Source organism: Dermacentor andersoni, chromosome 5 (assembly GCF_023375885.2).
Source record: "Dermacentor andersoni chromosome 5, qqDerAnde1_hic_scaffold, whole genome shotgun sequence".
NCBI lineage: Eukaryota > Metazoa > Arthropoda > Arachnida > Ixodida > Ixodidae > Dermacentor > Dermacentor andersoni.
Genome location: NC_092818.1, coordinates 30,288,050 through 30,311,119, shown reverse-complemented (window position 1 = coordinate 30,311,119; position 23,070 = coordinate 30,288,050). Strand labels below are relative to the sequence as shown.

Genomic DNA, 23,070 nt, shown 5'->3' with positions numbered 1-23,070 from the left:
CACCACGCGATTCTCAACAAAGGATGCAGCAGTAGAAAATGTTGGGAGTGTCCAGCAATTGCAAAAAACAGTTTGCTACTAAGCCAGCCCAATCTCCTCTACATGAAGCATGAGAACCATGGTTCTCGCAGCACGCCATCCAGTCTGGACCCAAGCGTGTTGACGCCGTCGCCTTGTTGTATAATTGAATATGTTATGCAAGTGAAACCACACGTACCGTGAAAAAAAAAATGAAAATTTATCATTGCCTAGGTCAGACAAAAGACGCGCCCATAAAAATTTGGTTTCTTATCTTCCTGCAATTGATGGCTTTTTCCGCTCTTGGCATCTTCTGAAAAGCCATTAACAGTGAACTTAATTCTTGTCTATATGAAAACCTTTTCTTCACTAAATCTACAGCCAGATACCTGAACGCCCCAGGTCATTATGCACGTATCGGTATTACGCTGAAGGTATAGTATGTTCAATAATATTTTGGTCTACTGTCCAGGACTTATTATATTGCATCGTCCTATTGTTCTTCGACGGCTTTGGGGCGATGGAAAGGTTTTTAAAAATGTTTTATATTTGCACACGTTGACGATATTCTCAATAAAATATTCTTACCGCACCAAAGTATGTTAGTTGTTCGGAAACCGTGAGATCTGCAAAAAATGCGTCAAACTGGGGACAGAAACCCATACGTTCGAAGCCTGCTGTTCTTATGTTTTGACCGGAAACAAGCACCAATCCACTGTTAGGCTCGACCAGACCTGAAAAGAAGAAAAAAAGAAGGGCATCAGAACAGCGTTATTGGTAATGTCCCGGCGAGCATAACTCAATCGACCGACCGACCGACCGACCGACCGACCGACCGACCGACCGACCGACCGACCGAATCGTTGTTTACAACGACAGATGGGGGTCCCTCAGGCAAAAACTGGCAGTGGCTTAGCTCGGCTATGCCAGGATATATGTAGCCAAAGCTAAGGCATACCATGATTAGCCTTGATTAATCTTGATTGCAAGTCCAGGTTAGTCTGGTTGTCGAGCTACGTTGTGGCATTTAGCCAGTCGTTCGGCGCTGTTCGTGTTTCCTGGGCGATTCGTTTCCTCTTCATCTCGTTCCGATGTCGATTCCAGGCCTCCTCATGCTTGTCAGAATTGTCGCCGTCCATACTGCCGCCTCAATTGTGGTTGCGGCGCATGCGAGCTCTCCTTTTCAATCCTCCGACATGTTATAAGGCATGCGACGCAGCTGGCGAAGCGAGCGGAGGCGAGCGCAACGACGAGGAAGGCGGTCTGACGTCATACCAAGCGGCTAAATCGGAAAGGCGCGGCGGTGCGCAGCGGCGGAACACCTGTGGCTCGGTGCTACTAGTGGCGCATGCGCAGTAGTCTCTAGGGAGCGAGAGAGAGAAATATCCGCGGCGAGGCGGGCGTTGTGACGTCATGTGCCCCCTCGGAGCACCGCCACGGCGAAATAGCAAGTTCGCGGCCAGTAAAGCTTTCACTTTAAAAAGTGGTAACAAGCCGCTGTAAAGCCACGTCGCAGATCGCTTTCAAGGCACGAGCGCTGGCAACACATACCTATGGCGTCCGCCAAAGGCGTCTACAACGACGTCCGCGATTCGCGTGGCCAACGCCGTAGTAGATGCTGTGGTTGTCTCCACTCTGTACGGAGTGACAGGTGAGGAGGCAATCGAGGCGCCCTAGCAGCCGCCGAAGAAGAACGCCCCTTAGCAGCCGCCGAAGAAGAACGCCCCTCCTCCCACGAGACGGTCATTAGAGGAAGCGCCAGTTCACGGGATTGGCCAGTCGTTTCAGCGGGTGCGAGAGAGAAAATCTGGGGGCGTTTGCGCCTGAAATTTCTCCCTTTGCCTAGGTACTACGGAGGAGAAGCCGATTTGCTTGTTTCGTATGCGTTTGTCCCTAGGCGCGCATTTTGCCGTGTGTCGGCTGGCGATCCTTCAAATCAATGTCTCCTTTCTTGACGAAGCCGTGCGTGCCGTGCGTCGTGCATAAGTGTTCCTCCTGCGTCTCCTTGGATGTTGCCGGTAGGTTTGTTGCGCTTTTTGGTAACATACGGAACGTGCGACGGGATCAGTGAACCTGTGATATCGAGGACCAAACGGATAACTTAATGCCACGGCGTAATGCCAAAGCATTACGCCGTGTCCATCATGTGTTGGTTATCGGCGCATACTGCACCCTTCAAGAGATACGCGTGAACATGCATGTCTGCATGTCGAAACACATTTAGCACCCTGTAGCTGGGAAAAGCGAAAGTCGTTATGCAATTTATGGCCGTAGACCACTCTGAAACGTGATGGCGGCCGCAGTGTTCCGACTGGTGTTATAGAAGTGGCGGGGTGCTTTTTTCGTCCCGACGATATAATGGATTTTTACCAGTACTGCGACAGGACGGCATACGTCACCGGCAAACGGAGCCCTCACGAGAGCACCTGAGCTTATAATAACGCTCTGTCTAAATGTACATCCGATCCCGGCCACGGCGGCCGCATTTCGATGGGGGCGAAATGCGAAAACACCCGTGTGCTTAGGTTTAGGTGCATGTTAAAGAACCCCAGGTGGCCGAAATTTCCGGAGTCCTCCACTACGGCGTGCCTCATAATCAGAAAGTGGGTTTGGCACGTAAAACCCCATAATTTAATTTAAATGTACGTCCGACTTGACTGCTTTGCTTCCGTTTCGCTAGCTCTGCGGCTCCCGCTTACCGATTTATTGCACATGGTTTTGCTGAAGAACCTTTATATATATCGAAGGGGACCATTCAAATATTCCATTTAAAAGTCAGAGAGCAGCGTACAAAAAGCGTTGCACGAGCGAAGGTACTGCTCCAGGAGAGCATGCCTGGTCTACACTATGGCCCCTATTCCTCGCCCGGAAAGAGACCCAAAACATCTTTAATGAGACGAAAGATGGCTCATTAAATCAATAATCCGCCATCACCAACTCGGCACGAGCGCCGCACGGGCGAGAAAGTCTTTCCGACGTACACCCACTTTAGCAGTACATTTCAACTCGACATAGGTGACAGATTTCAAGAAGCACAGGCTGGTACACTTGGCTCACTGTAGCCCAGTACTGCCCGGTACTGCCATTTTTATGAGACACCTGCTGCTATCCCTTGCCACAACTGCGCCGTCACTTCCTTAACAGCGCCAGGACTGATGCTTGGCATCAGTAGCATTCGTGACAGAAAGTGCTTGCTCTTTGGCAACTGATGACCCAATTAATTTGCTACTTTCTTCTGAAATTTGTGCTCATAAGTGCTGCTCTTGTCGTCACTGTCAAACTGATCTCCTTTGTGTGATCCCTTGTAGTTTTTCTGTACCCTTCTCCCTGCACATGCTTGATCACTTTTTGTTGCTCTTCCCTGTCGCCATTCCTCTACAGTGGCACTGTCTTTTGCTATATGTGCCTGGCTGTCTATTGCTTATGCCGCATGTTCACTGTAATGATTTCCTTCGCCAGATACGTGAATTATTAATTGCTAAAAAAACTTTTATCTGCAGGGTCTCCTGGAAATTCATCCACAGCTGGAAACCAAAATTGTGCTTCATCCCAGACCACAGCTTATCTCCACATCAAATCCTCATATCACCATTACATCTCCAGTCTCACTCACGTTCGCTCTGAACAGAAAAAAAACAGAAGAACAGTTGCTGCACTTCACAAGGCAAGAATCCATCTCATCATTTTCTCCTGGGGGGGGGGGGGGGTATTCTGTAAGAGTACACCTAGTGGGCTGTCCATTTCGGCCACTGCCGATTGGATTCAGCTGTGAGAGGAGGAGACGAGCAGCCCTAGCCAATCAGTAGCGGCCGAAATGGACAGTCCACTAGGTGGGCTCTTACAGAATACTCCTTCCCACCCCCCACCCCCCTGCTCACCACATCTTGCCTGCTGCTTTCTCTTGTCATGTATGACTTTGCACATACTTTTCGTTCATGTTCTCCTTTCTGCTTTGGCACTACACCTATGCTTTTTTTTTTCTGTTCAAGCAATAGCTCTTCATTGCCATTGCTATTTTCTCGGCCTTCGCGTATTCTATTGCAGTCACTAGCATCATACTTACTAATCAGTGCGGAAACAATGGAAGACACACGGAAGGGCACTGGACGAGTGCTGTCTAATAACTGAAATTTATTGAATACTAGCATCAAATGTCTCTTACCTTTGGTTGCTCCATATAACTTGCTAGAAATGCAATAGAAATTTTCATCATAGGGCATTCAGTCTTGGAGCATACTGAAATTATAGCTATTTGCTTTGTGATGAAGTATTGCTTTAGTAAAAAACAACTAATTAACTTGGCAAGTTGTTTCCAAAGGCTACATCCTTTGCATGTCCAGATGTCCACACCTTGCAAGTTCCTAAAGAACTTCACAGCTTCAAAGGCTTTTGCTTCATAATTTTGCAGCTTAATTTAGCATTTTACCCCCGTTGTTCATCTCATTATTGTGGTTGTTGTGTGACAGTACCGAACTTAGACCTTAGCATGAAGCAATGCTTAAAAACCGTTGTGCTCTTACACGCTTTATCAAATCACTGCTTTGTTTTAATGTTACTGGTGCTGTGGCTTTGGTGTTGGCTGCTAAGCCCAAGGCCGTGCGATCAAATCCAAGCCCCTGCGGCCACATTTCGATCGGGGCAAAATGCAAAAAATGCTGTGCGCCTTGCATTGGGTGCATGTTAAACCCAGGTAGTCAGAATTAATCCAGAGTTTCTCATTATTGCATCCCTCATCATCATTTAGTGATTTTGGCATGTAAAACCACTGAACTTAATTTTTAAGTATTGTCTTTGCCAAGTACAAATCTAGATTTTGGATGTCACTGCAAATGTAACCAATACACAAATTTAAATACTTTGTAATCTAAAGAAAAATGGGACACTGTAAAATGCAGTAATCACCATTATGTGCCTTGCTGCCAGAACAATATCAGCACGCTAGGAAGCACCATCGCCATTGCCTGTTGCTTGACGACTCCATTACACCTCGTCACAGTCAAACAGAACAGCTTTCACCTCCAACTTTTGTCCACTCTCCTTTGCCTGTTGTCTAATCATCTCGCCGAATTCTATGGTTGCTATCCTGTTCTCCAGCTGCGAATCGTGGTTGAACCACTTCAAACGTCTGTCGACTTGTTTATCTAACACAGTGAAGTAAAAGTGTACTTACTCACTGTGAAGTAAAAATGCACTGCAGTGATGTTGCAGTGATACTCTTGCCAGAATAACCTACTTTTCATGAAACCAGAGTAGTCAGAAGACTGGCATTTATGCCAGCTGCATTGCCAAGCTCCTGCACAAGAGCAGAGCTTAGCATCTGAGCATTCGCATCATTCTGAGTATTCTTGCATATCATTTTTGCTCGTTAAACCTTGCTACAAGACATTAATTTTCAGCAGCCAAGCCTGACAGCTTTGGTCAATCTTTCGTGCTCTGAGCTGGTTTGATGCAATACTTTTAACGGAATTTCTTTATTGCTGTTTATTATGTGGTCAGTGACAGGTTTTTGTGCAAGAATGTTAAATGGTTCCTTCAGTGAAAAAGCCGGCAGCACCTGTAGCAGCAAAACGGTGCCTAATTTCCCGTTGACTGTGACGCCATGTGAGCACACGAGGCGCGCTCATGACACTAGCTTGCACTTGCTGGCTCGTGTCTCAGCAGAGGAAAGCGAGTGAAGGGGAACATCTGCTGCTGCGCTACTTCGCGAGGGGAGAGTGCATTGCTACGACAAAACATCACCTTCCCTCTCGCAAGCCTGTGTTACCACCTGTTCCTTGTCTACTCAAGCTCTTGTGTGTGTTCTAACTGCGCCTCGGTGAGGCTAAATCAATATGTGCCAAGCGTCTTAACGTGCCCGCTTGCCCGCGAGGAGTTCATAACTCGGACTGCTCAGTGGCGTTCAGTTGGACATTAAAGTATTCACAACTCATAAGAAGTGCTTAGGTATCCTCGGATTTTCTTCGTACTTAATGCACAAACTTCGAAGTCATTTTTCCTGGCGAAATTAGTTAAATATCATCGTCCTTTGTCTGCTGTCCGGCCTTTGTGTGAGCCTTATACATCTTCGCAGCCACTCCTGTCATGCACAGTAATTTGTGTACTTGTGCTTGTATCTTCCATGGCATATGATTAATTAATGCATTTTATTTGCATGATCCAACTAAACATGATCTCAAGAAGCTTCACTTGACTGCTTGCTTGTCCCTGTGGCTACATTGTGTGGATGTACTATCAGCGTCAAATGAAACTCAAACAGCAGTGTGCATGCCTGTAGCATCACTGAATGTATAGTGCACACACTTGGCCAATCATCACCCTCACAGGCGTGCACATCTGGTTTCACAACACTGTGCAATGATGCCCTATACTGAGATATTTTTCTTTCTGTTTTGCTTCTTGCTTTCTTAGATTTTTGGTTTTTTTTGCTTTGAAATAAAAGGAAAGCATAACAGAAAGAAAATTTGACTGCATTCAATGTGTTAGAAAACGTTCACTTCAATATTTTTTTCTCACACTTCAATCAAAAGCAGTGTGGCAACACCGAGTCTTGATGAAATGAATTGGCACCCTCGGAAACTGTTCCCACTGGTAATTGAAGCTGATCTTGAAGGTCATGCTTTTGTCTACTGCAAAAACTGGAACTGATTTCAGGAGCTGGGAAATACGTTATGGCCCTCATTCATTGTTTTGCTTTTGCATCTTGGCAGTTTGCTGCTGCTATTTATAGCACAAGTGAAGGAATTGTAGCACAAGTAACACTGACACCTGTGCTGCCCTTTTTGGTGCCAGAGTGTGTGAAGGAAGGCTGCTATCTGGTCTTGAAATCCATCGAAGCAGCCTTATTCCCAGACATCACACAGCCTTGCCAATATGGCGGTTGGCACGAAGGTTCTAGAGGCAGCGACTTGAAATAGAATTTTAGACTTACCATACCAGAAATGGTTTTATTTCCAACAAACTTTGTTGGGTGTCCTCCAGGCGAAAAGCTGCAACATACAGCTTTAATGTGCCTGAAGGCCCTCGCATGGCAGCAGTAAGTCTCCTATCGGCAAACGTATAACATACGAAACACTAATCTATTAGGATATACATTTACAATGTAGCAAAAGAAATGTGTGAAATCTAAAGAAACATTCATCTTTTCAGATAATTATATAGTATTTATAAAATAAATTCTTCTTAATGCACAACAAAGCTAAGATGCATATTATATGTATTATACATCCCAAAGGATCACATTTCAAAAATAAGCACTACAGACAACATGTCTAGCATGTACACTCGCCCACAAAATGTTACAGGGTGCGCAAGCGTGTGGCAAAACGACCCTTCTTCCCTTCTAGCTGTGCACCCATGGTATCGAGTTTGCACGCATGCGCGTCCCTCTGAGACTGCAAGCGTGCATGTTTCTGCACTTCCTCCTTGTGCGCCGGCGATATCCGAATGTAGCCGTGAGGTGCCCCTCTTGCGATGGGCGCGAAACTATGTGAAGCCTGAGCTTGCGCGTGCCACTGCGGCTGCTTTTTGTCGAGTCACGAGCGCCGACGCATACGGCCCAGTGGCGAACCCAGCAAGTAATTTTTTTTTAATGAGCTGCACCATTTTGTGTCCAATCTTTGTTGTTTCTTTTTATGAATGGGGCATTCTCCCACAGAAGAGCATGTCAGAAAATGCCCGCTATAGAAGGAGACAGTGTCAACTCCCATTGAAGACCAGCAGTTAGGACACATGGACCTGTGACAGAAAAGCTGCCGGATGGATCTGGGACAGCGACGCTGGCCTGTACTTTCCTATCGTCTCCATTATCCATGGCAACCTGGTATGAAGAGCATGCGTTGGCCATTTATGCTTGAACTACTTTTTCCTGGAAACAGTTAACAAAACGTTTTGCATGGAACAAAGAAGGTATGTTCACCTTCGCAAGTAGTGGCTCATAGGAAAGGCTGGCACATTGGCTGGAGGGGTCAAGGTTGGACATGTTGATCTCGACTGCACTTTTAACTCGAAGTCTATGGCAGCCTGAAAGCAAGAGTGCTTATGCTAATTTTCTGTTTGCCCTACGACATAGAATACACTGCCTACTTAAAGTACTCTGTAAAGCTGTTGAACAAGTTCAACTTAGGAGGAATTGTAGAAGCCCGGTAACCTGGGAAAGTTGGTATGATTTCACTGAGAGGGAAAATTAATTTGCACCCATTCAAATCTGAACTACTGGAGGCACCAGCACCTAAGCCAGAGAACCAGGGGTAGAGAGGCTGGCCAAGACTGCTTTCATCAAAACTCGTAGTAACATGATGGGAAGACGTCTGCCAGCCAATAACCACTTCAACTAAAACTGTGCAGCATAATGTGGACAAAGCAAGACATAAAAGCTATAGAGACAAGCCCACGATAAGTATGCTCATCCCTGTAATGTTGTTTTCCTTTTTCGACGATGCATGGCACAGTTTTACTTCAAGCTCATGTTTACAAAATGGCCTCATACTATGTTTTATTGTGGAGTAACTGTTTATTCCATCACATAGTCAGCGAGATCATTACAACAGTCAAGTGAAACGTTTACCTCTGCAAGCAGCAACAAGCTTTCAGCACAAGCTTGCATGGGCTGTGAATATGCACAGAGTAAGGGTACGACATGGCTTGTTGTGTCAGGTGCACTGTCACATTGGCCAACTGTATGAGGAAGCTGGGAGATTCCAAGCTTGAGAGTATTAGTTATAGTAATGGAAAGAATGTCGTATAGCAATAATTCATTACAATTAAACCTTGTTATATGAAACAATTATAAATAGAATTACTGCTTAAATAACAGGTGGTGAATCACCAAGAGAATTACATGTATATGAAACTTCATACATCAAACTTGCTCAGACATTAAATGGATATGTTGAACTCCGTAGCATTGGACATTGGGACACATATTAAAGGCTTCACTGCAGTACATCGGCAGATCCTGGTGGCGCAAATAGGACCTACAAATTCTGCATGGGCTAAAGGGTAGAAAGCGCTGCTCTGAATGTATCTATGTAGTCAAACGCCTTTTTAACAAAGTGCTCGCACCTTCAAAATCCTTTGCTATGCAGGTCACTTTGTTTTAAAGGTTGCGCAGCTCACTGCTCACAATAGCTAAGCACTTTCAACAAAAGAAAATCTTTAACAAGAATTCAAGGGAGACTTAATGAAATAGACCGCTAATTTTTCTCTGCAAAATATCCCTGACAGCACGTTCTACTGTAGCCACCCTATGCTCCATTGAGGTTCCCAGCTTGCTCTCCAACCAAATGCAGGAACCATGCAAAGCAAAGCCCCCGATTGTCTAGTGCCCCTAAGCCTCCCTTGCTGCAAAATTTTTGGTCGCCTTCGTTGACATTCGCGGCCTATCCATGCATTCGTCAGCCGTTGATCCGTCACAACAAGTAGCATACGAGGTGAGTGAATCCTGGAGCAAGGCAACAGAACTAGTAATATCAGCACGCTCTTCAAATACACTGCTGTTAGCGCTAGCGCACAGCTTACCCTGGTGACATCTTCGCGGGGCAGTGGCGGCACTGGTGCGGCATTCGTTTTATAAACGTAAATCAGCCGTCAGGGACGCATAAGTTTCTTTGTTTTACAGGCAAATTAATTGTGGTCTTCATTGTAGAGCTGTTCAACTGTAATCTAGTGCTTATGCTGACGCTACTTGCTGCATGCAGCAGTTCGTTTTCCTCATGTGATAGTGTGCGACGCTGTTGTACTATCTCAGCTTTCGGACTTTAAAACCAGCAAGCATCTAAAATGTGCTGCATAATAGACAGTTTTAGTTTAGCGTACGCTATAAAATAGTGGGTCATCACTGCGCATGCGCAGAACGCTAAACGACCCATTGCGTATAGCGTACGCGCACTGTTTCTCAGATTTAGCATTAGTGTCTTTGCGTGGTTTGTGGAATTTGCGTGAAACATGGCGGCGGCCCCGGCTGCCAGCTTCGAATTGAATTTGGCGTTGCTTTTGTAAAATGGACTTCGTTCTTTGCAACTGACTGTGTAAATGGCTTTCGCTTAGTCTCAGGCTGCTTCGACGACAGAGTATTATGGATAACCTTGTGGTGTTTTCGAGATCGCTTCTCGTTTCGAGTGAGTTGTAACCTAACGAAAGAAACATCCGACATGTTAGCACCACCTATAGCTACAGTCGGGAGATAGCCGCAATGACGGCACATGGCCTCTAAGATCTGAACATCTCACAGGCCAACTCAACCTAAAGAAATGTGTGCTGCTTAGCATACGCTATATATACTTTAGCGTATAGCATACGCTATAGTTGCGTACGCTAAATTAAAACTGTAATGTCAGACCAATAAGTTAACTTCATCCCAATTCAGTGGTGTTACGCATTCAACCATGCACTTAGCATTGTGATGAAGTATACCAACAGTGGGAAGGGGTCACAAACACTGGACATAGCAAGGTTACGCGGTCAAGCATACCATAGCGCTGAAGCATACTGAAAGTGGAAAAAGATAAAATTACATGCAGAGTATCCTGTGGGAGTTATCTAAATGATGCATAAGCATTTGCGACTGATCACCTACTGTTTTGTCGTCATATGCTGCTGCGTTTCATATAATTGCGAGAAACGCCACGAAAAAAATCATGAAATGGAGAAGCGCATTTGCAACACCGAAATGTTAAACTGAGACCAGCATGAGTATGAAGCAGAGGCCAGTAGTAGCACTGTTCACTCCTTTTATATCATGGTGCATTTGGATGATGTTGCTGCTTCATGGAAGATGAGCATTGGCCAATGCGTGCTGTTCTACGTGACATAATTGAACAGTGTCACGTTAGGTAGACGTCATAAGTAGATGTGGTCAATGATGCTGCCTCCTCTCGATGCAAACCATTATCAACTGTACATCAGCGGCCGCTGCTTATGGCACGGCTGCGCAGGCCCGATCTTACAATTCGCTCGCTCATGCGGGCCTTATCTTGAAAGCAATCATCTTACGTGACGGACGGGTTTCCTCATTGGGTAAGCATAGAAACCTTTACGCATTTTGTTTTAAAGTGAAGCTTTCTTTGTCTCTTCCTTTGACTTTCCCACTCCAGCTGCTGCTGTGGACTGCTGCTGATGTCACACACACCACGTCGGGGGGGAGGGGGGGTGTTCAGAGTCTGTATATACATGACAGGCACAAGTAAGAGAGGAAAGGAGATGGGAGAAGCTTGCTTTCACCCCACCGCATCGAATGTGCACAATGCCCTCTGGAGCTCCCTGGCCGTTGTCACATTAGCCACCTGACAGCTGCAATTATCCGTGACTCCCCTCAGAAGCACTGAAGAAACTGCAGCGCTTATGTGCGAGGCGAGAGGGGACACAGATAGAACTGTAGAGAGAAGAAGAGGGAGGAGAAGAGGCAGTTCCCATATAAGATGGGGGAAGTGACATGAGAAGGCAAGGAAACTCCACTAACATACAACAGCGGTTGCGGTGTGCTTATGTTCAAGGCACAATACAATACGTTGCTGCTATTTCTGAAAAAATAAACACAATGAAAATATGTCAAGCGGGCAATTCACACAGGGCGTGCAGAAGCAGAGCCGCATTAAAGCACACTGCAGCGTCCAGGAAACACTACAGAAGTGGTTGACCGTCAAATCAACACTTCTGTGCCCGCTGCATTAGCTCTGCTGCTATGGCATTGCGAGAGGTCATGGATTTGATCCCAATCGCAGGAGCCACATTTCGACGGGGGCGAAATAGAAAACCCATGTGCACTTAGATTTTGGGACACATTAAAGAACATCACGGTGTCAAAATTAATCTGGAGTCTGCCACTATGCCGTGCTTCATAATCTGAGTGTCGTTTTGGCACGTACAGCCCCATAATCCAATTCAAGTTTAAAACTTCTGCCATAACGCGATGTGCCATATGAGGAAATGACAACTTTCAGCCCTCTCAGGTTATAAGATATGGCCCACAACAATGCCTCATGCAAGCACCTCTCCCTGTGTGTTCTGCCTATTACGCAGACAAACAGCAGTGGTGCCCACAAGGTAACGTTTAACATCAATTCGCCAATCTCGTGTTAGCCTAAACGTTGAAGAAATTAAGCTTTAGCCGTCAACACTGCTAATTATCGTCAATCAGAGCATCCAGCATGGAAAGCTTCACTTACATCAATTCCCACAGGGTGTGGGATCTGCATAATTTTTCCCTTATTCCTCATTTTTGTGTGCATAGCATGAACAGGAAGATGTTCCAATGAGCTCAGTTTTGAAAATATAGTATTATATGTGCAATCTCCGGTTACGGTAAAAGCACCGAAACCCTTAAGAAGTGTACAGGCAGGGATTTAGAGCTATTTCCGGCAGGATTGTGGTGATTTAGGCCCTTGCTTCGCCCATCTTGCAAGCTCCATATACGAGACTGCAACACAGCCTTGCACATGTTCCCGACTATACATGCGCACATGTGCCGTCATCTGTCACAGTATGAGCACCGAGACATCTAATAACTCACATGACACCCATTCAAAGCTGGTTCTGACGTTGCTGCAGTGATGGACCGCAATACATTACAGAAGCTCCAGTGCATAACACAACTGCATTGCGGTGAAGCTCGGTCTAGGGCATTGGCATTGAAACTTGTTTAAGAAATCACATTTCCTCAAGCCACAACCAGCATGCGTATTCGTGCTCTTAAACTGCACAAGGGCCATCCATATGCCGACGTGTCGGAATGTTAAGTCAGGTGTAGTTCTGACCAGAATGCACATATTGTTTGGCATGTCTAGAAAGTGTTCCTAAAGTCACCTCTGCCGCATTACAGTTGAGTTAAGCAGGGAAGCTTATGCAATGTATTGCACTGAAGCATATTAAAAGCGAAAAATTGCAATTTCATTGCTGTGGTGATTTAAGCCCCTTGTTTGGGGGGCCATGACCGTGCCCCTCTGGAGGGCACAAAGGAGCGAGGAATCATGGTTGGAGATCATGACACAAACCCTGGCGATGGAGAAACAGCTTTGATGACCTGCTCTACCGAAACTGCACTGCTTGTTCAGCAGGTGTTAATCAAGAAGCTAGAAAAATGAAACCTAGTAGTCCGGATATTTATTGACTACAGCAAGGATTTTGACAGTCAGCAACACAAGATTCTATTAACAGAGTTGACTGCCAACGGTGTACATGGAATGACATATTTTGTTGTGTTCGTATCTGCTTGATTGCAGGCAATGCGTTGTCATTGGAAATAGTATTTCCTCGGACGGCAATATTGTTAGGTGTCCCACAGGGCAGCATTTTAGGTCCCCTTCGACATTTACGTTAATGACATGATAGACATACGAGGGTTGATCCAGAAATAAGGCTCCCATCAATTTTAGAAGTAGAGAACATTGTTTATTCTCATAGAAATTTACATTATTGGAAAGATGAAACTTACATAATCGCCATCTTTTTCTATGCATTTTTGTATACACTGCTCCAATTTCTGTATCCCAGTGTCGTAGAAGTCTGCCGCCGACCCATTGAGGAAGCATTTCACCTCTTCGACTTCATCGCTCCGGAAGCGTTGGCTACTCAAATGTTCCTTTAGCTTGGGGAACAAGTGATAATCACTAGGTGCAAGGTCCGGACTGTACGGTGGGTGGGGCATGACAGTCGACCCAAAGTTTGTCAAAAGTTCCTGGGTTTGACAGGAGACGTCAGGTCGGGCGTTGTCGTGAAGCAGTGTTACACTGGCTGCCAGTTGTCCTCGCCGGCAGTTCTGAATAGCTTGCCTGAGTTTTCATAGTGTTGCACAATAACTCTCAGAGTTGATTGTTGTCCCACGTTCCATTAAATCGATCAGCAGTACTCCCTTATGATCCCAAAAAACAGTGGCCATGACTTTGCCAGCAGAAGGAGTTTGAACTTCTTTGCGACTGGTGACTCTGGGTGACGCCACTCTTGGGATTTTTATTTCATATCAGGAGTGAAATGAAACACCCACTTTTTGTCTCCCATAAAAATGGAGTCCAACAATCCTTCCTTATCTTCTTGACAATTTTGAAGAAACTGGCGAGCACAGTCAAGGCGTTTCTCCTTGTAGTCTGATGTCAATAGCCGCGGTATCCATTGAGCACAACACTTCTGATACCCCAATACTTTAGTCAAAGCTGATGAAGAAATTGCGGCCACTGACCAAGTCAAGGTGAAAAAACACAGAGACGTTTCGGGACCCGTACGGGTTCCTTGGTCACACTAAAAGCGGGCAAGAACCGCGAGTCGTTTTTATGGCAGAATGTGACGTAGGGAACTGGTGTAGTTAGCGGGAAGATTGCCATCAGTCCTGTTGATAGTGTTGTCAGTAGTTTGAATAAATAAAGATTCTAACAAGAGTCGCGTCATCGAATTCTTTTCCTTAGCTATTATAGCAGCGTTTTCCCAATCGATGCGGTGACTGCGATTATCGGCGTGTTCGGCAAGGGCGTTCGAGACTTTTTTCTTGTTGGACACGTCCCTTTGGTGCTCTTTTAGTCTTCTCGTGAATTTGCCGGTTTCACCGATGTAGCTGCAGCTGCAGTCTGCGCATGGTACCTTGTATATGACACCGGGATAATTCTTGCTTTCAAGCCGATCCTTTACGTTAACAAGCTGATTTCTCAGCTTGTTGGATGGCATGTGGGCTATTCTGAGATCGTATGTTGAGAATACGCGGCTAAGAGCTTCGCTGACGCCAGGAACATATGGGACGCCAGCGCATTTCATGAGCGACTTGCCTTGAGACGGCTTTGGATGGAGGACGCGGGCTTCCATTTTGCCAATAAACTTCTTGGGGTACCCGTTCCTGGATAATTCGTGACGAATTCTTTTCAGTTCGTTCTGCATTTCGTGGTCACTTGAGCAGATGCGTGTGGCCCGCGTCACGAGAGATGAGACAACGGATTGCTTGTGGCAAGCCGGGTGACATGAATTGAAGTTTAAGTAATGGCCGGTATGAGTCGCCTTCCTGTGCACGGCAAATGAGAGCCTCGTTCCACTTCGCCGCACGAGGACGTCAAGGAAGGGGAGGCTGTTGTCACACTCGTATTCTGTGGTAAATTGTAGGGCTGCGTCTGCTGAGTTGAGAAGACGTAGGAGGCGTGAAGCGTCCGGCTTTCGCACAATGCAAAAACAGTCGTCTACGTAGCGGACGAAAACCTTCGGCGCGGGAGCGAAGTCAGTGAGGGCCTTCTGTTCAATGACTTCCATGACCAAGTTGGCGGTAGTAACGGAAATGGAAGCACCCATGGCAGTTCCGTTCATTTGCCGTGCACAGGAAGGCGACTCATACCGGCCATTACTTAAACTTCAATTCATGTCACCCGGCTTGCCACAAGCAATCCGTTGTCTCATCTCTCGTGACGCGGGCCACACGCATCTGCTCAAGTGACCACGAAATGCAGAACGAACTGAAAAGAATTCGTCACGAATTATCCAGGAACGGGTACCCCAAGAAGTTTATTGGCAAAATGGAAGCCCGCGTCCTCCATCCAAAGCCGTCTCAAGGCAAGTCGCTCATGAAACGCGCTGGCGTCCCATATGTTCCTGGCGTCAGCGAAGCTCTTAGCCGCGTATTCTCAACATACGATCTCAGAATAGCCCACATGCCATCCAACAAGCTGAGAAATCAGCTTGTTAACGTAAAGGATCGGCTTGAAAGCAAGAATTATCCCGGTGTCATATACAAGGTACCATGCGCAGACTGCAGCTGCAGCTACATCGGTGAAACCGGCAAATTCACGAGAAGACTAAAAGAGCACCAAAGGGACGTGTCCAACAAGAAAAAAGTCTCGAACGCCCTTGCCGAACACGCCGATAATCGCAGTCACCGCATCGATTGGGAAAACACTGCTATAATAGCTAAGGAAAAGAATTCGATGACGCGACTCTTGTTAGAATCTTTATTTATTCAAACTACTGACAACACTATCAACAGGACTGATGGCAATCTTCCCGCTAACTACACCCGTTCCCTACGTCACATTCTGCCATAAAAACGACTCGCGGTTCTTGCCCGCTTTTAGTGTGACCAAGGAACCCGTACGGGTCCCGAAACGTCTCTGTGTGTTTTTTCACCTTGACTTGGTCAGTGGCCGCAATTTCTTCATCATCATGTTACCTGACCAGACGAACTTTCGTCGAACTCTTGACTACTTAGTCAAAGCTCTTTCCACTGTACCGTAAGAACTTCCAGGAATCTGAGCAATAAGTTCACAGATGTTGATCCTCCTCTTCCGAAGCACTTTGCGTTGGGCTATCTTGATAACCACCTTCGAAACTGATGGTCTTCCACTCCGTTCTTCATCGTGGACTTTCTTTCAACCGGCACTAAACTCCCTAAACCACTTTCGGATGTGTTGAACGGACATGCACTTGTCGCCATACACCTCTGTCAACTGATGATGAATATCCACGGGGGAGTCCCCTTGGCGTGCAAAAAGCGAATTGCGGAACAAATCTCGTACTTGGCGCGATCAACAATGGGAACCTCCATATCGGACGGCTGCTGAGCCAAGAATGAGCGGTGCAGCGAAGCAAAGTGCGGCTGGGGGGAATGGAGAGTGGGGGAACAGCCGCCTGCATGAGTGTTGCCGGATTTCACCTCGCACCTTCCCGTGCGGCTGGAGCTCTTTGGGAACCTTATTGCTCGATGAACCCTTGCAGAAAGCGAGGCAACAACCATTCTATATGTGGATGATACCAGCCTGTTTGTCTCTGGTCTGGAGGCTTGCGATGTCATTCCTAAAGCGAACGCGCTCCTTTCCACTTCATTGGGATGCTCCAGCCACAACGGCCTTAAAAATATTATTTCTTTCCAGAACAGTTGAAATTACAAATTTACCAGGCACTATTTGCGTCTCATATTAACTACTGCATGCATGTGTGGGGCACCACTGTGAACACTAACACAAGCTTTTTCTTCAGAAACGTGCACGTCGGAATTATTGCTAACGTTCCATACCTCCACACAACATCACCACTTTTCACCAAATTTAACGTGATTTCAAACTGCCAGATCTGTATGGCTTTCCTTTACTCTATTCATATTTTTTTCCTCTAACAAAGTCTCTTCACTTGTAAAATCACTGTCGGGACTACAGCCAGGATAGATGGCTCGTGCCAAAAAGGCTAACAATTTATCTAATGCAATCGCTAACCTGTAATGTTCCTTTACTTCCTAATAAGTATGAAAACCAAGGCATTATTAATGTTCATGTATTTATCCGAAAAGAAACGCGAAATATTTTTTGGTCTACAATCATTCATTACATGATGCCTGCGCGCGGGAACAAATGTATGGATATCCATAACTGGGAGTTACTAATGCGCTGTTCTTTCTCTCTCTCTCTATAATATATATATACACATATATATTTTGATGGGCTCAGACACTGAACCAGTGTTTAAGTCGTCTTCTCTGAAAAAGGACAAGAAGCCCCCGGAAAGGCTGGTGACGGTCATCGGAGACGTTGATCTTCCCAACGATGTCAGGCATGTGTTGAACAAAGGTCCGAAATTCAGCCACGAGCCACGGATAGAAGCACATGAGTTCCTGGCGCTTAATAGGCGCATAGCAGGAAAGGCGTTGGAAGAAAACCGTGAAAGATGCCTTCTGGATGGTGTGGATACGCTTATAAGATCTACGACCAGCACTAACACGTTGACTAGCAAAGATTCTATGGGAAAAGTCGTGTCGTATTTCAGGAAGAATAGACTCCGGCTTCTTCAAGCTGACAAGGATGGTGGGTTTGTGGTGCTCACCGAGGAAGAGTTTCAAAAAAGAGCCGGCGAAGCAATTGCAAAGAACTTCATCCCTCTGAAAGCTAGTGCGACGCGAGTGAGAGGCAAGGCGGCTGCGATGTGCAAAGAATTAGATCTGAGCACGCTGGCCAATGACATTGGTAACAGCAAAAGCAATGCCCTTTCCATGTTCTTTACGGCCAAAACGCACAAACTGTCCGTGCCATTCAGAACAGTGGTCAGCGAAAATGGAACTTGGCTGATTGTGTTAAGCAAGTTTCTTCAAAAGCACCTTACATACCTTAAAGTTCAAGATCCGTACGCCACAAAGAGTTCAAAAGATGTTGTTAGGTTTCTTGAGGAATGTACTTCCAATGGTTATGTGTTTTCAGTAGACGTTGAAGACTTGTTTTCCTCTGTGCCCCACGATGCCTTATTTCGTTCTGTCAGAGATGCTATAGAAAGTAACGGTGCAGTGGAGTTCCAAAACTCCTCTGGCGTGTCAATATATAATTTTATGAAAATGCTAGAATTTTACCTTGATGTGACGTTAATCTCTTTCGAGAACAAGTTTTATCGACAAAGACAAGGGATTTGTATTGGATCCTGCATAGCCCCGGTGCTTACTAACATTTTCTTAGCCTGTATTGACAGCGCCTTGAAGCCAATTTTAACATGGTGCTTGTCCTGTGTCGTTCTCCCCACTTGTGAACGTCTTCGTTGGCGCTGTTCCTTTCTAAATCAAGTATGCACCATCTAGCCCAAATGAATGTTGTCCTGAACTTCTAGACTCGTTGATTTTTTCATCGCCGCGTTTAGCCATAACCACTATGGTCTAGCCCCAGGCAGCCCAAACAGAGGAAACGAAGGTAGAAATGAACGATAAAGGTAATCTAAAATGACGCAGGAACTAGGCAGCCACCGTACCTGCGGTTAATCAAACATTCAAATTTTGACACTTCACGTGCCAAAGCCGAGAACTGATAATGAGGCACACCGTAGCGGTGAACTGCGGATTAATTTTCACCGCGCGGGATTCGTTAACATGTATTCAACGTACGGTACACGGGCATTGCATTTTTACTTCGTCGAACGCCGTCGAAATGCGGCCTCCACGACAGAGATGTGATCCCACAACCTAACTTTCGCAGCGCAACGCCAAAACCACTAATACAACATGGTGGGTCTAAAAGCCATCAGGACAGTTTCAGTTGGCTGGACCAATAAACCATATTGCTTTTCACAAAATCCCGCAACTTTTGCGGAGTCCAACATGACGGTCTAATGTGAGGAGTTTATTTTAAACTTGTTTCAATGCCAGGGCAGAATACTCAGACTTCGCCAACGTTACATCGCGATTGCATCTTTTGTCAGAATAGTAGATGCTTTCGGATTGCTACAGGCACGCCCGTGCAGCCCACGCAGTTCGTGCGTGGTTGCGGGCCGGAGGAGAGAGAGATGCACAAGAGAGGATATCTGCCACGCCTTCTGACGTCACTCATGCTTCGCAAAGAGTGACGTCAGCATCTCTCAGCTTTTTCTTTCCTCCATGGTCAGAGCACCCGCAGATATAAAAGGCCCGCTTGCACGCACTGAGCATAGTTACGTAATCGGTTTTTAGGAAACCCCATGCTTCTCTTCGCGGTCTCGCAATGGCGAAAGTTGCTTCCTTTGAATGTCAGTACTGCGACCGGCGGTTAGCGAACAATCGCAGTCTGCAGAGGCACATAAAACTTGTGCACAAAATCACTCACCCGAAGTACAACTGCGACGAGTGTGAAGTAGCCCTGACTTTGAAAGAACTGGAGTACCGCCATATCAGCGTGCATTTCTTCGAGCCGGAATATGAGAGGTATCACTTTCTGACAATGCCAGGTAAGACACTTGCTTATTCTCTCAAAGCAACGCGTGATTACCGCTGCACCTGTTATTTTTGCATTACGGGCTTGCAGAGTGAACGATTCACTTGTTCACTTATTGCTTGAAATGTGCTCATTTATGGTGCTTTCATGCTTAACATTTTATCTGACCATGCACTAGCTGCAACTTATACCATCATTCATTAAATTGCATGCTTATCATTGCTGTTTTGAATCGAAGCAACGCAGAATCATTGCTGATGGATCTTTTTTAGGAATCGCATATTTAAGTTTAAAAAAATGTACCCGCCGCGGTGGCCGCATTTAGATGGGAGCGAAATGCAAGAAACGCCTGTGTGGCACGTTAAAGGGACACTAAAGTGAAAAATTATTTCTTCTGCATCAGTAAATTACCGTTCTACAACACCAAAAACACCACTGTTACAATGATAAGACGTTTGGTAAGCCAGAAAAAGCGCAAGAACGAAATACGGGTGGCGACGCCTACATGAGTTCCCGCACCTGGGGGCTGTGACGTCGTGGATTTTGATGGCATCTTCTAGGGCCTACTAATTATATATAGCGGTACAGATTGACTATATTGAGTTCTAAAGGAACCAAATATTAAACATGGCAAGTTTCAGGAACCTTTATTCAGCCAACGCGGCCCAAATGCGAAAACATACTTTGGAATCCCTGACGTCACGCTAACGTACCGGTGCTGGGGTTTCGGCGCGAAATTCAAATACTGATACTTGGACCTTCATTTTCTCATCTAATAATCAAACTATTTTTTTGAAATGACTGCCTGCAGGGTTCTCAAACAATGCTTCATTAGTCTAAACTGATTTATTGTTTCGCTTTAGTGTCCCTTTAAAGATCCCCTCGTGGTCAAAATTAATCCGGACTGCGCCACTATGGCATGCCTCATAATCAAATCGTGGTTTTAGCGCATAAAACCCTAGAATACATTCTATAAAAGAAAAGTGACTGGAGGAGCATGAATGAAGTTAATGATTTGCTATTTTTACTTTAACTAATGAAAGAAAGAAAACAAATATACAAAGTATGAACCCTGCTTATAGTTCCCAACTTCTGTAAGGTAAACCATGCGATACAATATATGCAGATTTGGTAGCATGAATATTAGCCATAGTGGTGGCCATGCCATGCAGGAAAGCACTCGCTTTGCAAACTTGGAAATGGGTAAGCACCTATAGTATGGTACAGGAAAAATTTGTTTCTCCCCATTGCAGCAAGCACCTACTTTTTTTTTTTTTACTGCATTCTTTAGGGTCTAGAAGCAATAGTTGTCAGGTTAGGTAGCATGGACAAGCCTCCTTGTACATTAATAATGTGTTAAATCAGCTTTTCTGTTCAAGAAATCTGGTCTAATCTTGTGCCTTAAACTGGTGCTGGAGCTTTCATATGCTTTACAGTCGTCGTATAGTTATGCACAGGCTTGCGCGGTATTGCACACTAATGAATAGAGGCAAGTGCACAGGTATGAGATTGCACTTCTGCCTAAGGTCGATCTGCAATCGAGTACATGGCTTTGTGTGAGCGAGAACTCCATACAATGGAAAGGATTGCGTCTAAAAACATGTACACACAGCAGAAAAAACAAAGTAGCACTTCATATCAATCTTAACACAATAAGTAAAAGCTGAGTCAACCAAAGCGCAAATTTTGCATTGTTTGATTAAAGAAGTGCTAGAAGTACTGTACACTAGTTCTAATGATAGCTCCTGTCGAAGTTTTATATTTCCTGAATCCCCAATGTGCAAAAAATTTAAATCTACTAATTGTTCAGTTAAAACACGGGGAAAACATGGTGTCAACCACGTGCCAACGCACGCGTGTTAGCCGGCATGTCAACGGCGTCTGACACGCCGGCTGAGAAAAAGAAGAGGAAAGAAAAAAAGAAGGATACGCCAAGAAACCAAACTAAGTGTTGTTGCCTATAGCTTGAAATTTAGCATAGCAGATAGATTATAAAGCTCCTTTTGAAATGTTTATGCCTATTTGTTGCAATGCCTTGAACTTATAGATAAGGTATGATTCTCTGTATTTTCTTTCTCGTTCAGAACGGAAATTTGTGAGATGTAGAGTTGTCATTTTCAGTTGTCATTTCATGCAGTTCTTGGCGTTGCTCACGAAAAAAATTTTGATGTCAGTCACTTTGTGCTGCTATAATTAGACGCCATGTCACAGTGTCAACCTCAAATTAATAAAGCAAATTAGCTTACAGTTTCTATACATACTGTCTTCGCAGGAGTTTGATCTCTGTATGAAAGCTGCAAAATGTACTCAAACAAAGCATAGTTTAAAAATGTACAAGAAGCAACATCATTCTTGTCACTTTTTTAAATCTTCTTTTTCTTCAATTGCATTACGCTTCGCTCCAAAATTTTGCCCTGAGAAAAACAAATGCTTGATCCTCATAAGGAAAAGAGAAAAGAAGTCACTGAACCTCTTCTTCATAACTACTGAGTTCCTCAACATGTCTACGATTCAACTTTTAACGCTAGTTCTGTGCATTACACACCCTGAAATGCAGACTGAACATACAAGTGTCCAGGGTACTTAATCTTCTTTCTTCTTCTAAATTACCCCATAAGATATTCTGCACAGCCAACGTGGGCTTACAATAAACTGATTCCCCTTGACACACTGCATACATGTAACATTTGCTTTATTTTATTATCCTGATCAGCTTTCAAGTCATAGAAGGAAAAGGTGGAGAAAGACGCACGCAGTCACTTCATTGCAAGGACAGGTACAGAGACTTGCGGCCACCTGAAAAAGAAGCATTTCTACTTCGTCTGTCACCGGTCTGGAAGTTATGCTTCACAAGGTATCGTGAAATGCCCGTATCATGACCACCAGTCTGAGTCTCTGGCTTTGATGGGTTTTTAAAAACCACAGAGATTTTTGTTCAGTCATGTTTATACGATTACTCAAAGAAGCGTTAACAGCATATCGGAATGAACCTCAACCTGGACAGTTATCTCGGTATGCTCACCCAAGCTGGGAATCATGTGTGCCTAAAGTTGGGCTTAAACATACTCCAAGGCCATCTTGGCCAAGATTATACATATGATTCTATTTCCTTCCTATCATTCAACACACCATCTATGCAGTAACACTGAATGAAGTGCGAGTGATGCGAAAGAAAATAGAACAGGATAAAATTTATATACACTAGCCTGACCCTGGTCACCTCAAAGCCTATGCATCAATATTAAACTACTTACACCCAAGTCCAAGCGTACCACTGTCCAAGTGGCTGCCCTTTAAACAAAGCTCTAGTAATGCTGGACCTTGCTGTTAAAGAACTCCTATAATCAACCACAAGACATCGGCTGTAATCGCAAACCAGACCTATGACAGCACCAATGTTAAACTATTTGTTGTCACCAATATGAGTTAAGCACATTTGTTT

At 45.1% G+C, this 23,070-nt stretch overlaps 2 protein-coding genes and 1 long non-coding RNA gene across 7 annotated transcripts in view; 1 reads left to right on the top strand and 2 right to left on the bottom strand.

Moving 5' to 3' along the window:
* LOC126530061 (ubiquitin carboxyl-terminal hydrolase 8-like) overlaps positions 1 to 23,070 on the bottom strand; it is a 652,141-nt gene that overhangs the window by 515,548 nt on the left and 113,523 nt on the right. The window lies entirely within an intron of this gene.
* The window catches only part of LOC140218454 (uncharacterized), a 59,944-nt gene continuing 38,662 nt past the window's right edge, over positions 1,789 to 23,070 (top strand). For 4 of the 5 annotated variants that reach the window (XR_011894718.1, XR_011894716.1, XR_011894719.1 and 1 more), the window contains exons 1-3: positions 1,789 to 2,036; positions 7,673 to 7,837; positions 22,342 to 22,482. This is a non-coding gene — a long non-coding RNA (uncharacterized lncRNA). Of the gene's footprint in view, positions 2,037 to 7,672; positions 7,838 to 19,285; positions 19,642 to 22,341; positions 22,483 to 23,070 lie in introns of those variants that run through there. The other variant, XR_011894717.1, reaches the window with a different exon arrangement.
* The window catches only part of LOC140212847 (uncharacterized), a 58,863-nt gene continuing 46,186 nt past the window's right edge, over positions 10,394 to 23,070 (bottom strand). The window contains exon 4 of the transcript XR_011894712.1: positions 10,394 to 11,386. The gene's annotated coding sequence lies outside the window, so the exon portion shown is untranslated. The remainder of the gene's footprint in view (positions 11,387 to 23,070) is intronic.